Below are 12,510 nucleotides of genomic sequence, written 5' to 3'. Positions count from 1 at the left end.
TTTGAAATTTTGTTTGTTTCAATTTTTTGTTTTTATACCATTTGTGTAATACGTATTTTTTAAATTATGAAAAATAAGAGTTAGGTTTAATTTGTAAAAGAAAGATAGTTTTCATAAAATAAAACTGCTTTTAAATTACAGTTTTATTAATTCCTGCACAGATAAAAGAGAAAGCATTTTTTAAGCATTTATTTCAATATATTGGGAACATATTATATTGAGATTTATATGATTATTTAAAAATCATTGAATAATGTAATTTGAATAATTGCAACTGTATGGTATTTAAAACACAATTTGTTGCTTTATATTTACAGTTTTATATAAACAATAACTTAATTTATTTTAAACTTTATTCGAACCTAAAAGTCTTGTATAATTTATACATTTTAGCGTACAGGTTACTAATATAATTTCAGTATTTACGAACATTATGCATAGCGTGTTTTCACACTAGCTCAAAAGTTCAATTTCAAATGAAATGTTCTTAAATGAAGTGAAAGTTCCATGTGATTTACCTATTTAAATTAGTAATTAATAATTATTAATAATTCTCTTATAGTCATCCTAATTAGTCATCAGTGAAATTAAATTTCTCCAGAACGCAGCATAATCAAATGGTAACGTCCGCTGTGCTTGCAAGCAGTTAATCTACGTTTCCTAAGTGCAGCAAGTATTTTCATATAGAAATACAGGAAAAAGTCATTTTCTCTATTGCCATATGTAAACTTATATATTGTGTATACTTTAAAATTGGTGCTTTTTCTAAGGCATTTTTCATATCGCCCATTCATACGGACTTGCTTTTTCCTAGAGTGTGTAAAATTTTAAGATCGACCATCGAAAAAAGGTAACAAATATAAGATACATTTTAACGTTTTTAAATGAATACTTCGATGTATCGTAGACATGTATTTTCAGACTTTAGAAGTTTTAAACACATGTTTTCGCAGTGATGCGTGAAAGCAAGAAAGAAAGGGGAATATTTTTGTTTCTGTTTTTCATACTTTTTGAATTAACAAATACATTTTTAAAGAAAATCAAGAAAACTTGAGCATTCAAACCGAAAGCGAATAGAACATCAATACAATATATAGCAGTTCAAGATGTTTTAAAAATGTCAAATTTTTAACCACTTCATTTTTTACAACAATGTTTTTTTCCAAGATGTTTCAAGAACTGCGATATTTTTCTACTTGTTTTAAATCCTCCCACGTTGTTTCGCGCAAAAATGTTTTGCCGCTGCATTGTTTTCTCCGCGATGTTTTCGGCGGATATTCATTTTACTTTTCCCAACTGCCCTTCCCATCGAGAGATTCTTTAAAAAATCTTTTATTTATTTTGCTTATATTTCAAAATACCTTTCAAAATTCATGACTGAAAGAAAAATGTAAGATCCTTAATAGAAAAGAGCATTGGTGATGCTATACACAAAAGTTTACAAACTAAAATTCACACTTGTAGTATTATTGAAATATAAGGATTTGGAAGGGAAAGAAGAAGATGTTTTAACAAATGCATTGTAAAAAACATTTATTTGCAGAATCTGATTTCAATTAACCACAACGTTTTTTATTAATTCATCTTTTCAACTTTCTTTTGGAATAGGAATAGGACAAGGAATAGAAGGAGGATATGATTCATGGATATGCAGGCATTTAACGGTTTTAATTTCAGTGAGATAATATTTCATACAAACACATCAGCATGTCTAACATTAAATACGAAAGAAAGTTTATTTTTCAATATATGGAAGATAAGCATTAACTATAAGTATGACAATAAAAAACTTACAATTAAGAAGAATTAAACTTTACATAGACTTTTGGTTTTACAGAATGTTTTATGCAACCAGCAGTTGCACATAACGTTTAGTAAAACACTACATTTTTCTAATTTTCAAGCAAAGTTCAATTTTATGTCAATGCTAATTTTAATAAAATAACTGGTGCTAGAGGAAACAAAAAATTTTGCACATCAGTAACTGAAATTACTTTTGGGATGTTAATGATAAGGTAATCATTATAGTATTCATTTAAAGTAACTGTCTTTTTAAGCAATTAAATTAGAATGATTTAATTAAGTAATTAAGAAACGGGATTACTGAGAAATGACACATGTTCCGTTTAATTAATTCAATTGAGTTTAAATGTTGGCAGCATTATTCTTAAATGAACACCAAGCAATTTATCTCTGTGTGTATTTTTTACACTACCAATTTTCTGAAATTAAAGTCTCTTTTGAATAATGAATCTGTATTTTAACTATTGTCAGTTGTGCTATGCATCCTACTTTTCCATTTTTAAAAGAAGTATATTTTCTAGTATCCATGTCTTTTCAGGATCAGAAACTTGTCATCAGCGTTGTCTGCCTCTTATATACATTAATTCCATGAATATTACAACTATTCAAAAGTTGATATGTTACCGTGAAAGACCGAAATTGGAGAATGTCGACTTTCACCGGAGAATGTCAACATTCACCAAATACGTCAGTGAAAGATCGGATATTGTACTACATTCTTGTATATTCGGACCCTCACCGGTGTATCTCGACAATCACAGATATGCTCTGGTGAAAGTCGAAAAAAGAGGTCATAAAGTGCCATAATAGTTTAAGTTGCTGCAATAAATAAGATTTGAATCACATAATTTAGTAAGTTTTTATTACTGTTATTTTATTTTCTCATTTACAACGTACTGGTAGTAATTAAGTAAGTTTTTAACTTCTGTTATTTTCCTTTCTCATTTTGAATGTATTGTGTGTTTTAGGTTCCTTTCTCATTTTGAATGTATTGTGTGTTTTAGGTTCCTTTCTCATTTTGAATGTATTGTGTGTTTTAGGTTCTCATGCTCTTAAGTTCATATTTCAAGTCTCAAGTACGTTTATTCGCGACTGAATTACGGAGAAGAAAATATAATATTGTTATATGTTCAACATTCACCATTAGTACATGGTGAATGTCGATATTGAACGGTGTAAGTCAGAAATAAGAGTATTTGGAAAATATTTCGGACATACACCAAAAGACTATGTGAATGTTGACATTCACCGGTGAAAGTCGACATTCTCCAGATTTCGGTGTTTCACCGTAACAGATACAATGCATATAATTCAATTGTCGATTGTGCTGCCTGCTCCATTAAACAATGTTTATAATTTATATATAAAATTATTCTAATAAAATGAAGCAAATTGAATTTAATGCATGCGGCTTTTAAAAATCGTTCACAGCACTCTAATTTGAAGCTTTTATCTACGACACTCTAATTTGAATTTTAGTAATTTCGTTGGAATACGTCAAGTACAGTGTTCTTAAATAAATGAAACTTATTTAATTACAGGATAAAATCAGATTAAGCAATACAAGTTGTTAATAATAACCTTATTTCATCTAAATTAGCCCCACTGGTTATTTAATCGAAACGATATGTAATCACTTCGTAAGATTTATATCATAGTTGATCTAATTGTATACCATTTTCATAATAATAAAAACAGTGATATACAAATATCTATTAAGTTATTCACCAAATGGAGCGATTTATGGTAACAGGCACAAAAACATAGACATTTACATCAATTTCAAGGTTTGAATAATGTTTCAGTTTTATTTAATATTACGGTTCACATATGTATTGGGCTACCAATTTTCAGAGACTTTACTTAAAGCTGAAAAAGAATATAAAGGATTCGTTTAGGGCTGGTTTATTGAGATTACAGCAAAGCACATTAGGGCTATTTGTCTAAGGGAATTGATGCCTTCGCAGAAGATTTTCTGTGGAAAACTGGCTCGTATACACGTTACACCGAAACCGCCCATGTAGCCAGCCTGTTCGCCTGGAATCAAGCCCAAGTCAGAATCACCAGTGTTCAGCGACTTTACGCTCGGCCGCTGGTGGACATAAATGACTCGTTATACGATAATAAGAAAAGAAAACAGAAACATTACAGCAAAGAAATGAGAAGTAAATTTGGTCAAATCAAAACGAATGCTAGTATATAAGCAAAAGGTTCAAAGAAAGTATAAGGGTCAACGAAATATGTATCTAAAAATTAAAGCATATTATTTAAAAATTAAAAAAAATCAGGAGATATTTATAAAAATGCAATAACTTAAAAATATCATATTCCATATATAAATAAGGGCAAAATATTATATGACAGTTTTAACTATTTAAGTAGTTTAAAACTTTACATGATATGCATGTTTCTCATAAAAAAACACACGCATGTCATAACTGAAAATTAAGAGGTGAAATGTTTGCACTTTTTTCTGAATTCCTCGAAGAGGTTTAATTATTTTCTTTAAGTGCGTTTTGTTTACGGAAAAATAAGAATTCTTGCTGCTTGAAGGAAATATTTATTGTAAATTTCATGTGCGTGTGATCCGGCAAAATAAATGCATCGGTACCCTTTACTAAACATCTTTAATTAATAAGACCTGATTGACAAGCTAATATAAGTATTTTAGAATATAAAGAGAAATGTTCTTAAGTAATATCTCAAACAACTCAAAAATAATCTCATCTCACTTGCATAAATGCATTTTTTTTCTCTTTTGTTAAATTATATTAAGACACAAAGCATTGAATCATGTTCTTCATTAGTTTAATAGCTGAGCAAATAGTTAAATAGATCTGTTAAATAACCAGTCCTCTCAAATACAAAGTACAAAACATTTCATTATTTCTTCAAAAGTAACAGCTTAAACCAGTAATGCCAAAGGGTAAGAGAAAATAATGCTAATAGCATGGCAAATTTATTTTCATCATAATTGCACCCAGTGGCGGATTGTTCGCATGTATTTATCTCTGAACAAAACGTGTGAATAATATTCCAGCAAAAGAAGGGACAACCATTAGAATTTAACTAAAACGCGAAATTCGCGTATTGAAATCAATAGTACATGATTTCACGTGTCATAAGACAAATCATTCTATTTTGTTTCTATAGAAGGTAGTTTGGCAAAAAAAGATGGTATGTCCTTGCTCAAATGTTAAAGGTAGATTAATATTCTTTGGAGCAGTTCACAAAGAAAATCCATTTCTTAAGATTGTGAGGATTTATCTATTAATTTTGACTAAATGTTAATTTTAAGTTGTAGGGTTTATATTTATTTTAACTAACATTTATTTTAAGTTTAAGCTATCTTTCCTGTAAAGCCTTTACTTTCCCCTAGAATAGCCAATGCCAGAGTATGTAAATTGTAGTAGAACGCGCAGTCTATTCAAATTTTAGCAGAAGTAAGTTGAGTTTAAATAGAAGGGAAACGAGATTGTAGGTGTGCTTCTTGAATCGCGATCGTGAGGGTTGTTAGGTAGAAATTTAAGAACCGCGCATTTTGGACTGTGTGCCTATTTCGGCAGTTCGTTGAATCTTCAACTGCTTAATCAGTAAGCTTGCTAAATCTCAGCTGTATCTTAGAACGCGGTTAAATTAGTTACGATTTTAGAGCCTCGTAGGTAGTGATCTCGTTATCTATTCATCCTGTCATTTATTTTTAGTTTCACATTTCTGTTTTGTTAAACCGCCGGGTCGGCGTAGTTTGTGAGCGTCAATTGAACGCAGCTGTTATTTCTAAAGTGGAATAAAAAGGGATTTAAACCCTTCTTACGAGTTTGTGTAATTTACAGTTCATAGCAGTTACTACCGCTGTTGCTGACAAGTTGGGGCCTCGCAACATTATAAAGCAACTTTGCTGTCACTCTCCTTCTCACCCAGGCTTTTCATGTCAGAATGTAAATTTATTCAGAGTAAGGGAGAAAGAAGTTCTATTTAAGTGAAGGTTTCGAAAGTTTATTTTAAAGCGTGTTCTGCCTACTTAAGGCGATACCGTGACTAAATAGACAATGGATTCTGTAGCGTTGAGTGCTCCTAGCCATTAGGCTTGTCTCGCCGGCTACCACGAGCCAGAGCCTTCCTGCGCTTTTACTTTATCCTGTGAGCTGTTAGGCTAGTCTAAATAACTTTTATTTGAATTTCAACATTAGTTGTTTAATTTAAACTAGAAGTGTTAGCTTATGTAAATCTAAATGGGGTCAACTTAATAATATGGCTTATGTAAATATAAATGGGGTCAACTTAATACTATGGCTTATGTAAACCTAAATGGGGTCAATGTTAATTTTTTGTGATCGACTAAAAGCGTCTTAAACCTTTCTTCTGACTGCCTTTAAAGACCCGAGGAAAATTCCTCTATAATCTTACTACAGCTCGTCAGTTTACGCTACTAAAGCATAAGAGAATCTATTAAAATAAAATATGGAATGTGAATATAGCATTTTCTTATCTATAGCTAAATGCGTTAGTAAAATCTTTAGGCATGCAACTTCATTCAGGTGTACCTATTTTTTTTTTCTTTCAGACTGTAATAGAATCATGATATCTTCAATTTCACTTTGTTACTCGTATTACTGGCAACGCATGAAACTGCTAGATTAAAAAATATGTATTATTTGCTTACTGAAATTGAAGCGTAAACAAATATTGAAACTGTGCGCAAAAACATGACAGACATATGATGAGGAGATAGTCCGTTTTTACAGAAAATTTCTCAACTACGAATATAAGTACCTTAAAGTAAAATCCGCTCACTCATTCAGTGGCTTTTGATGAAGTTTAATAGTAGAAATATATATATATTAAATTATAAATCTTTTTGGCGCTACATAACCTACGAATACGGATGAAACTTATATAAATTCAAACAGAAATATACAAGCTGGCAATAGCATTAAATAAGTAAATATCTAATGAATCGATATATCTGCCTAGTATAATTTAAAAAAAAATTATTATATGATAACAATAAATACATATGATACATTTAGTTCCTATTTCTCTCAATGTTTAAACATTCAGATCTTTTTAATGACATTATTGCAATCTAAAACATTCTTTTGGTTCTTTTTAACGCAATGCGTATTTTCCAATGCTAAGAATAAAATTGTAATCAAGAACATCGGCGGATACAGCGAGCTCTCTGCGGTGTGTGTGTGGTAGATATAGGATATGTTTTAGTTCTTTCCTTACCTTGTGGATTAAAATTATATTACACACACATATATATTATTGAGTTTGGTATTTATCTGCGATAAAGTGGAAACTTGAGGTCACTAATTTACGTCAGATTTCATTTCTAAAATTTATGATTGTAAGTAGCTACCTAAATTTTTAAAAATATGATAGTCATTTCAGATTACAGTCTAATACTTTGATAAGTTATTGTAACATTACAGAAAATAGAAATTATATTAAAATTTAAAAATATAAAATTTGAAAGATTAGATTCACAATCTTATCTTGGAATACAGATTTTAAATTAACACGTAAATAAATCTAGTTAAATAGTTTTGACTAGCCTACTAGTTTAATACTAGCCCCTCACAATGTTTGAAATTTAGTTCCAAAACTTCAGTTTAATTTTTGATTTTGTCCTAATAGCTGCTTTTTAATTTTAATAAAATCTACTTACTAGTATTTGCAATAAATAAAAGTGAAATCAAAGAGGAAAATGTTTCTTCTGGTGAAGAAGAGACATACTTTTCTTTTAAACGTTTTTTCATGTTCAGTGAATGCTTCTCAATTATAATACTTCTAAATTCCGTCTTTTGTGTTTATATAACTCAGCTACTTTTTTCATCGAATTAGCATTACGTAATGTTAACGTTTCCTGTTTTCCAAGTTAACTTGCATTTGCTATACTTACAGTAGCAAACAGAATGATTGTAAAGTTTATCAAGAATATGTTTAAGTAATAATAAGTTTATCTGAGCTTTGTTTAGACTTCATATAATAATTAACAACATTTTCCAGTAGTATCGAAAGGAAACTCACAATCGTAATTAGTAATCCCTGTAAAATGCAAAGTTCATTCAGTCTAAGACAATAAGAGCCACATTTATATTTAAAAAATAGTTATAAAGATATTAGAATTAACAAGGGTTTTGGATATTCATAATTTTTATTTTATTTGATGACAATGGATTTGTGTCTGGAAATAAAAACAAAAGCAAAATTAGCTGCGTATGAAAAGGACTAGTGGTTTTTATCGTTTTGGGTGATACTATAAATTCAACTTCTACTATTATAGTCTCCTTTCTAGAACATGTTTTATGTCTGAGCTGCAAATTAAATACTAAACACAAGTTTTTACAACGTATGTTATTCCTATAGTTTTGTGAAATTCGATTGCTGAAGACATTTTATAGACATTCTGTACTTTTGTATCTCCAGGTGGAGTCTGCGTCTAGAAGAATAATATCTTCAACCTAACATTAAGTCTTCATGACATCTAGGACACCATACAGTACTGCAGCCTTAATGTACCTATCAATTTTCATTTGTTTCAACATACCGATCGTTTGAAAGCATTTGTGAGACAAAGAGATGTCTTTGTTTCATGTAGTGCAGATTAATCTTTTCGAGCAGGTAGACATCAATAAGTCAACAAAACGTCAGTACCTAAAGTTCTGGCTTGTTTAGTTAATACATCTTTAACACATTCCGTTTCTAATTTGCATTAAGTCACTTTCAACAGCGTCGTAATATTTTTAGCTGCATTCGTATTTCAAATAGTTCTTAAAGTCGATTTATGCTTTTGTTTCTAACTTACTCATTTTGAACGTTTTCGCCTAGACCTCCGTAGAATTCTGTGTTTTCCCTGAAATTTGAAGTTTGGGTCAAACATATTGCAAACTAAATTTATCGCTAACGACAAGATTAAATGATTCATAAAATAGTTTAAAAAGATCTATTTATAGTTTTCTTAATATCATTTGCTATGATATGAACATTAAAATGCCTTTCAAAATATCATGTCACAAATTCAGTGAAGAAAATGCAATAAGTAAATTATGATTGAAACATATGTGTTATGTTTTCTTACATATCCAATAATAGTAGATTTCACTTCTGTTTAGACGACGTAGATCTCGGATGCTTTGAAATTTTATACAAATTTTATGTATCTAAAATATTACAAGAATTTAAAATCTACTTCTGTGTTTATAATTTAATAATACATGAATGCCTTTATTAAGCTTAACGTTTTCCATTTAAACTCCAGCAGATGATTTTAAATTATGTTATACCTACTGTAATGAGGAAATAAACAAATACCTCTCATATTCACTTTCTTGGAAGAATTTGATTTTAAACTGTTCTAGGTACCATTTAATGTTTAAGCTTTCGAGGTTGAACAATGTTTGACAAACTATATTCATGATGAAGAAAATGCATATTCTGGAGACAGAAGTGACCATTGCTTAAAATAGTTTTCCGTAAAGTAATTTTCATAATTCAAGGATGCTATAACGAAGACATTTTTCTCATACCGTTTTGTACTATTTGGCCAATTTTGAAGATACGCCACTAAAATGTCTAACTTAATAGTTAATAATGTATGTTAAGACAAATTATGTGTCCTGACTGATTAACTGTCCTTCCCATATTTTCTCTCTTTTAGAAGATACCATTTGTTACGGCATGCTTAAAGTGTACCAATTTTACAATATTTTATAAAAAATATACTACAAACTTTGGATTATCTGTAAGTTTTTACACATAATTTCAAAGTAACGTAATTTCGAAACATGGATTATAAATTATAAGTTACGAAAATGTCAGCCCTAAATCTGGAGGTTCAAAAATAAAAATATGGATATGAAAAGATAGATTATGGATAGAGATAAATTAATTATACGCTTGCACAACTATATGATATCCTAATAAGACGTTTCAAAACTCTTAAAAAATAATTCCAGACCTTTATAAAAACCAGAAATATAATTGTCGTACAAAGCCACTGTTCTTGTTTCTGATGCACTTGCTCTTTTTATTAACTTTAGTTTTATCATACACTAAGAATTTTCTCGACTTTTAATATGTTTTCATATCCTACGAGATAAAAGACTAGTTATAATTGCAAACGTTATAGGAGACAACATGTAAAATGAACTGCATCAAGATCAAAGCAAAGCATACGTGGACTATCTGCTTAAAATAATTGATACCTTTATGAAGGACGTTCTAAGGGAAACTGCAAAAATTCACGGTACACACGAGGAATTTACATAAACTAACCATGCAGCCACCCATATGCATGCAGGCGAACCCGGGTCGATTTACCATCACACGCTTAGTGATGGACAGCTAGTGGGGCATAATTTGTGTGATCGGACCAGTCAATGAACATTCAAGAAGACATTTGCAAACCTGACTTTCATCCCAAGAGGAAAACAAGTATGTTCATTTGCTTTGAGACTATCTGAGTCCACGTTTTCATTACAGTTCACCGTACAGACTGTAATTGACAATCTCTGTAATAAAATATGAAGTCAAAGGTAGAGTAGAGTGATAAGACCACTGGACGAATATTGAAGTACATATCAACAAAGTCTGGCGACCACTTGGGATAAGTCAGCAGCGCAAAACTTCAATTTATTGTTTTATTAGTGTATACAAGGGGCTTTTCTGATGTTGCCCATAATTCCGTTCCGAATAAGAAAGGATTAAAGAAGACAGCCCGCTAGTGTCTGGTCAATCATATCTTGTCAAGCGGAAATTATGAAAAATTGATAGACTTCATCACAGTAGAAGTTATATGCCTATCCATTCACAACAAATTTCCCAAGCGTGTCCAAATTGCTATTAATTACTATTTGTAATTTTCCATACTGCTTCAATCAAAACAGTAAAAGACTGGTCCAGTTTCCATAAAAAGTTAGTTTCCATAAAAAATATGACATGTTATAATAAGTTTATGCTTCATTTTAGTGTTTCAGAATTAAAATCGAACAATGTATGTTCAACAAACATGAAAACAAATCTATGAAATACACAAAAAACATGAAAAAGTAGACATAAATCATTACTCTGTTTCTATTACTATTACATTTCAAATATTTACAATAATTTGAGCATTTAACATATTTTTACTCTGATATATAATCAAACGTATGGAAATCCATAACAGTAATTAAACTAAGATCTTTCTCTAAATTACAAAATTAATGCACTTTCGGATGATTTAATACCACACGAACTAAAAGTCGTAAACATAACAGTAAACAAATTCTCAACTACATAAGGTCGTTGAGAAAATAGAAAATAATTAGGTGGAAAGTTTCATTTAATAGCGGAATCGTTTTATTTTACGTCACTGTTGGAACTGGCTTCAAGATTATCTGCCAAACACGATACGCTTTTGAGAAAGGTTTTTAAAAGCGCAGATCACTCATATTAGAAGTGAAAAAGCCACGGATGTTCCTGGGTACAACTTTGCTTCAATGCCGATAATTAACGCACAACTAACCAGTAAACGTTTAGCAGCTTTATCCATTTAACCTGATTATTACGTTGAAAAACTTAAAAATTGTATGCTGAATGAATTAGTAATGTTCGTATATTCTGATAATAAAAAAATCATTAAGTTAGACAAAAATGTACTTAAAAACACATATTTAAATAAAAGACTGATTAATTTGATTAAAGATTAATTTGTTATCTGAAACTAAATGTATAATATCTGAGATAAAATCAAAAGTTTCATCCCTGATATAAAAACAATCACAAAAGCAAGTCATAGATTTTCATCTTGTAAAAGGCCCACAATTATTCATGCTATAAATCTATGCAGAACTTTGCAATCACTCCCCCCCCCGAGTTAGTAGAAGAGAATTTTAACGTAAATTCAAAAATCAATTCAAAATAGAAATAAAATTGTTTAACTAAGGTCGTGATATCTTTAAAATGAACGTTTAGTTCAGAAACAGAAAATAAATTTCAGTAATAGATGAAAATTATATAAGAACAATTTAAAATCCAAATTTTAAGCTTCTTTTAGATCCTGAATTTGATTGGCCTATGCCAGTTTGTCTTTCTTTCACTTGATATTTTTTGCGCAATTAGGCAATATTATGCAGAATATACATATATACCGGACTTCAAATCAAGTAATGGAATTAATTATTTACAGCATACTTCAGCTCGCCTAATAGCGTTTTTTCTCTCTTATAACAAAATATTTAACAATAATTCCTATTTCCTAAAAATAAATTATTAATTTATAATTAATATTGTTTCGACTGTCGAAAAATTATTGTTCTGAATCTTCACAATTCATACAAAGGTAAGTTTTATTTCATTACAATGAAATTTGAAAATACAGGGAACGCATTTAAAAACATTCATGTTGAATTATTGTGTGTGTAGGATATGCGAGACATTGACTTTAAGTTTTAAAATAACTGCACTTACACTGCTTAAAGCACATAATGTATTTAAATAAACTAAAAACGCGATACATAGTTAAAATATAATTCAGACTGAGGTTATCACGATTTTCTTAGCATTATAAAAACAAAATTATATGCTTTCAATCATATGCTCTGTAATTATTAATAATATTTTTCAAAATATAAAGTGCCGCATTTTTTAAGATAAAGCAAATTATGATCTCGAATGGTATGAAATGTTATTTCCTAGAGAAGAAATTAGGAAATGATC

The 12,510-nt window shown here is 29.9% G+C and overlaps 1 protein-coding gene across 2 annotated transcripts in view; it reads right to left on the bottom strand.

Moving 5' to 3' along the window:
• LOC118202801 (lachesin-like) overlaps nt 1-12,510 on the bottom strand; it is a 653,202-nt gene that overhangs the window by 639,414 nt on the left and 1,278 nt on the right. The gene's annotated exons all lie outside the window — the stretch shown is intronic.

This window comes from Stegodyphus dumicola, chromosome 4 (genome assembly GCF_044657685.1).
Source record: "Stegodyphus dumicola isolate Sdum_Otavi_A_Nest chromosome 4, ASM4465768v1".
Classification (NCBI taxonomy): domain Eukaryota; kingdom Metazoa; phylum Arthropoda; class Arachnida; order Araneae; family Eresidae; genus Stegodyphus; species Stegodyphus dumicola.
Note: the sequence above shows the minus strand (reverse complement) of the source record. Positions and strands in the feature narration are given on the sequence as shown.